Below are 6637 nucleotides of genomic sequence, written 5' to 3'. Positions count from 1 at the left end.
CTTGATCAAAAAACATAATTATATGGTAGTTGCGATAACTGAGGAAATGTTATCTATGTAATGGAAACTTTTGCCGTTTTTTTAATGTTTAAGTGCGTTTTTAATGCCTGTGTATGAATGTGAACATTTGCTAAGAAGGCCTTTCTATCTGAGATTAGGAATAAAAAGGGAGTAATTTGTTTTAAATTTTATAGTTTGACCCAGCAATTACTCAAGGAGGTTAGATGAACTTTTCATTCCAAATGTTACTGCAGGGGAATGAAACTTCAACAAAAAATCAAGGAAGCCAGGTGCTATAAATTGGTATATAAAGTGGAAAAGGCTCAAGCACATAAAAATACTACAGAAATGGAAGGAATTTATGTAGGATGGAACTGAAAGCATGGGATGGGAGGCCTGAGTTAGCTGCAGGAAGTGAGATCTGAGGAAGTGAGCTGGACAGGAAAGATTCTGGCTGGAGCTTTCAGAGAAGGATTCTAGATAACTCCAGACAATACGGTATCTACTTGTAAAAAGTGATTTAGGGTGTGTCAAGAAAATAGGCCTTGTATTTCCTGGGTTACCCAAATAAAGAGCATTAATGTTTTCAAAATACATGCGATGGGCATTATAGTGTGTACACCTTCCACCTTAGATGCTTCCTAAGGTGTAAAATATAATTCCAACTATAGTTTTGCAGAGAGGGCCTTGGGGTTCCCTTGGGATTCTGAAAACTGGAGAAAGATCAGTTGTTGGGTCTATTTCTGTGAAGGGGGAACAGAGAACCTGTCTCCAGGAAATGGATGTACTGTGGAGGCTGATGGAAGAGGTGATGCTGTAGCCTACTAAGAAAAGCTTAGTGCTACAAGTGGGATGAAATCCAGCACAGCAGTTTGGGAAGCATATATCTGTGCAGTTTGAACAGATCTATGGACCAAGGGTGAGTAGATGAGTTCACAAATCATTTCTCTTATGTGCAGTTATCAGGGACATAAGGGCTCTTTAATATTGTAGAAAGAGGGGAAAATGAGAACCAAGGGCAGTAAGGTGAAGCCAGCAAATTCAAAGAAGTTAGGCTTTTTTTTAACTCTGTATGATCAATCAGTGTTGGGGAAGTTGTTGATTTTCTACCTCTTGATGTTGTACTTCAAAGCAGTGTACTTTTTGAAAACAATACTTCAGCTGAACAGAGCTGTGGATCTTAATATAGTAGTAAATGGGTAAAAATGTGACAGCCTAGACAAACAGGAGTCAAATGAAGAGATCTATTGGTTCATCCTGGCCTTAAATTCTCCGAATCTGTGAAATTTCTTCGACAGTTTTGACTTCCTCATCCTAGATTTCATATTGTTTCTTTCTGCATTCAGTTTAATGTTTTAAATTCATGCCTGAAGGCCAGAGGTGCTTTTTTGTTGTTGTTGTTGTTTAAACGCTGAGGGCTGAAAACATTTCTTTGTGTCCAAATCTGGAAAAATGCAGAATGATTCTATTACCAAAGGGAGAGAGGGAAAAAAAAAGAAGGAATACCGTGTACCCAACAAAACAGAGGCAAGAATGTAGGAATGTAAATGTGTTACAGGCTGTTAGGATTTTGGATGCAAAAATAAATCTTAGAAAATACTTAAGAGTTGAAAAGGCATAATACGATCCAATTTATTTAGACTAGAAATTGCCTTCCCTAGATTGCTAAGGTGACAGGAAAAAAGTTACAAAAATAAGGTAATCGTATTTGTTTCGAGTCTGGCAGTTTCCACTGAAATGCCTGTCTCTCTATAATACTTTTTTTGAAGAAAGTGCCTTGGGGAATTACTAGAAAAATGATCTTTATTAAGTGTTCATGGCCATCTGAACTACCCACCCATCCAGTATAAATGTGTTCTGGCAAAACAAGTGTTTGTGTTGCCATGGCCTTTCCCATGATGTTATTCTCTTAAGCAAAAGCATTTTTCTAGTTGAGATCTTAACAAGGACACAGGCAGGATGCCATGATTCAGTCCTTGAAGAGAAAAATAGTGATTTGGAGGGAATGGTGAATGAAAGAGATGGTCTTGGAGCAGGTAGAACAGTAGACTTAGATACCTGGTGATTCTTTTGCCCAACAGAAGCAGTGATTCCTTCCGCCAATCACTCCAGTTCTGTGGGAGAGTAGTGCAGCTTCCACCAGCCCTGCAGAAAGGCTGATAGGCCCAGTGCTAAGATTGACCTGCAGCATCCTTAGTATAGGGAAAATACCTCTTAGAAATAGTAGCTCAATTGTTATTTGATGAGGAAATCACACGTCTCAGATACAGGCTTCCTTAAATCAGGTCACAGGGCCTGGTACTGTGCACAGGTATGGGAACTCTACACAAAAATACACCCCCAAGGTCTGTGTGGATCCATGTGATTTATCTGCAAGATTTGAACGGTTCTGTATATGACTTCTTTTTTCTTCCTTTGCCCTGCAAAATCACTTAGGGAAGGTCCTGCCTAACAGTTTCACATTGGTTTCTATCCTTCAGTGCATACTTCTGCAAGTAAAAATGATTGTGAGTTTTACACTGTTTACTGATTTTTATACTCTGGTTTCAGATTAATATCAAAGTGTTTTATCAAAAAAACCCTGGTGAGCTGGTCACATAAGCATTGAACAACATTATTGTATAGTTAGAATACATCACGGCAACTAACTCAAAGCTAACGTGTTTATATGAAGTATGTAAGAACAGGACAGGTATTGAGTCACCCTTTCTTCACATGTCTCCCCAAATTCCAGTAATCATCGGTTTGTGAGATAGAGGTCATATCTGAATCCTTCTGCTTCCTACCCACCAAGGGACCACAAATTCCTTTCTGAAGGAACAAAAGACAAAAAACGAACAGCAGGACCGAAGGCTGGGGCTTGGCTCTCAGGGGGTTTTGATGAGATTTGGGTGTCTTTCGTCCTTCAACTCCTGTGAGACAACTCCTCTCTCAAACTGCTTTCATACCTACATAGCTCCACAAATCTCAGCAGAACATTGATCTCACCAGAGAAAGTAAAGAGAATAAGGTCCACAAATGGTAAATGTTGGTCTAAATCCAGGTAAGTATCTATTTGTAGGAGAGAACACATCACACACAGAATCATCTAGGTTGGAAAGGACCCTGGAGATCATCTAGTCCAACTGTTCTCCTAGCACAGTTCCCACCTACAGCATATCCTTAAGCTCTAAATCGACCCTACTCTTGAACACCTCCAGGGGTGGGGACTCCACCACCTCCCTGGGCAGCCCATGCCAACACCCAACAACCCCTTCTGGAAAGAAATGCTTCCTAATATCTAGTCCGAACTTTCCCTGGTGCAACTTCAGACCATTCCCTCTTGTCCTGTCGCTTTCTACTAGGCTAAAGAGGCTCAAACCCAGCTCTCTGCAGCTTCCTTTCAGGGAGCTGCAGAGGGTGATAAGGTCTCCCCTCAGCCTCACTCTTCTCCAGACTAAACAATCCCATTTCTCTCAGCCACTCCTCATAGGACGTGTGTTCCAGACCCTGCACCAGCTTTGTAGCCCTTCTCTGGACGTGTTCGAGTAACTCTATGTCCTTTTTGTAGTGAGGGGCCCAAAACTGAACGCAGTAATCAAGGTGCGGCCTCACCAGCGCCAAGTACAGGGGCAAGATCCCTTCCCTGTCCCTGCTGGCCACACTAATCCTGATACAAGCCAGGATGCCATTGGCCTTCTTGGCCACCTGGGCACACTGCTGGCTCCTGTTCAGGCAGCTGTCAATCAACACCCCCAGTCCCTCTCTGACTGGCAGCTCTTCAGCCACTCCTCCCCAGGCCTGTAGCGCTGCTGGGGGTTGTTGTGGCCCAAGTGCAGCCCCCGGCATTTGGCCTTATTGAAGCTCATGCAGTTGGCCTCAGCCCAAACAAAAACAAGTAATGAAAAATAGAAATAGAATAGGCCTCTTGAGCCATCTTGTCTCCCCAAAATTAATTTTCTTCATAACACTGACCATATCATAAGATGGTGAGCAGAATCCCTTCTGTTTGAAGCAACGCGTCCCACATCTCACTGATACCCGAATGCCACACCATTTTAGCAAACAGGTCAATTACAGAACTATGGCAAACCAAACAAAACAACATGGAACGTTTTAATTACTTTCAAATAAAATAAATTAGCTGGAAACTGAGACAGCAAATAACATTTGGCAGAAGTAACAGAATATGCTAGAACTTACTCCAAAAAATGTGTAGTGTTCTCTTATTTGGTGAGCTGTTGACCACAACTCTTTGAGTGTGACCATCCAGCCAATTCCCTATCCACTGAGTGGTCCATCCATCAAATTCATGTGTCTTGTGCACCTTTAGGCTCCTTAAGATGGTCTCAAACCTGATCTATACTGTGCAGTTCTGCCTTCTCCCAGTCTCCGCCTTTACCTTCTGCAATTTGGGTGGTGTGGCTGGAGCCCTTGCTGGTGAAGACTGAGGCAAAAAAGTCATTGAGTACTTCAGCCTTCTCCATATCCTGGGTAACCAGCTCTCCCATTTCCTTCCAAAGAGGGCCCACATTTTCCTTATCTTCCTTTTATCACCAACATACCTGTAAAAGCTTTTTTTGGTTGCCCTTGACATCCCTGGCCAGATTTAATCCTATCAGGACTTTCCTAACCTGATCCCTGGCTGCTCAGACAGTTTCTGTGTATCCCTCCCAGGCTACCTGTCCTTGCTTCCACCCTCTGTAGGCTTCTTTTTTGTGTTTCAGGTTGTCCAGGAGCTCCTCCTTCAGCCATGCAGGCCTTATAAAATAGTCCACCTTCAACAAAATGCTGAAGAACACAATGTGTTTATAATTTAGTTCCAATTAGGTACTCTTGTATTATGAAAATTAATAGTACATTTAATTAATATGGAGTTATGGGCAATGACATGCTTTATTGAAGAAATAATGATGAATTCCTAAACATTAGAGATAAGTTTTGTGGTTCCTATGATAAAATATTTTTAGCTGGCTAGCATATGAAGGCATTCAGAATTGTCCCAGTTTCTTAAATGGAAAATAATTTCCTTCATGAAATACTTTACAATTTTTCTTATGTAACTTGCAAGGATCTTACTGGGATTTTATTAAACTAGAATCTTAATCAAGCATACATATTGGCCTAATCTTAAATCAAATAGAAACCAGCAGGTAGTTCGTAACTCTACAGCATGTTACGTACTTCCCAATCAGTCAGTTCTCTTCATATTTCCAAATAAAACTATATAATTCAAAATTTTGATTAAAGAGATCCAGAACCTCATTTATTATGTAAATGAACAGTAAGATAACTATTCTGTTTAGGACATGATAGTGGGCAGTGGGAAATGTGTTCTCATACCCAGCCTGCATTATTAATCATGCACAAGCTGTTAAGAACCAACCCTTTCTTGATGGTTTGTCTGTCAGTAAATTAGATGCCCTTTAAGGTCTGCTATCATGTCCCTACATGGACATGTAAGTGAGCATAAAGTTGAGCTTGATCCTACAGGTATTGGGTCTGAGATGGAGTTAATTTTCCCCGTAGCAGCCCTTATAGTGTTGTGCTTTGTATTTATAGCTAGAAAGGTGTTGATAACACACTAGTGTTTTGGCTATGGTTGAGCAGCGCTCCCACAGCATCAAGCCTGTCTCTCCAACATCCCCCATCACCCCCAAAGGCCAACAGACTGGGGGTGGGCATGATCTTGGGAGGGGACATAGCCAGGACAGTTGGCCCGAACTGACCAAAGGGGTATTCCATACCATATGACATCTACTCAGCAATAAAAGCTAAGGGAAATGGGGGGAGTGGGGGCATGAGTTAGTACAACATTTGTCTTTCAGAGCAACCGCTGTGCATACTGAAGCCCTACTTCCCAGAAAGTGGCTGGACATCACCTGCTGATGGGAAGTAGAGAATAAACCTTGTGATTTTCCTTTGCTTTCATGCATGTCATTTGCTTTTGGTTTTGCTTTTTTCCCACCTTATTTCCCACTCCATTCCTGTCCTGCTCAGGGGGGGAGTGATAAAGCAGCTTGGTGGGAATCTGGTGTTTAGCCAAGGTCAACCCATTGCACTATCCGACAGATGTTATGAAAATGTGATGAACTTCATTTGTTAGATGCATTTTTATCCCCGTAAAGATCGTGACATGGCCAAGAAATGGAAGAGTATTCTTCTCCAAATTCAGTGTTTGTCCTCTGTGACAGGACTGAAGGATGTTGGTCAAACTAATCAGTTGTTGATCGGAAGTTGGAAGAGCTACCAGAACATGCTCCCCTAATGTTTATGAAGTATATGATTTCAAGTATCATGTTGCCAGCTTTTGAAGTAGTGCTCAGGTATCTAAATGACTAGTATGATCCAGAAATTGACTGTGAATCTAATCAGTTACTCTGAAGGTGATCAGCTACCTGAAACAATGTGTTCCTCACTGATGTTACTCAGAAGATGTTTGTGGCAAGTGATCTCTGATTTCAGAGTCTTTGAAAGAATTTGTGAATATGGATCACATATCTCCACTGCAGTGGCGGATAGTCATCTGCACTGATAATATGTTTGGGATAAAATCTTGGCTCCACTGAGGTCAATGCAAGTTCGCAATTACTGCTTAATAGTAGGACCATACAACTGAATAAGGGGGGTGGTTCTTTGGGGTTTTGTGGTTCATTTT

Source organism: Athene cunicularia (genome assembly GCF_003259725.1).
Source record: "Athene cunicularia isolate RWA chromosome 5 unlocalized genomic scaffold, athCun1 chr5_part3, whole genome shotgun sequence".
NCBI lineage: Eukaryota > Metazoa > Chordata > Aves > Strigiformes > Strigidae > Athene > Athene cunicularia.
Note: the sequence above shows the minus strand (reverse complement) of the source record.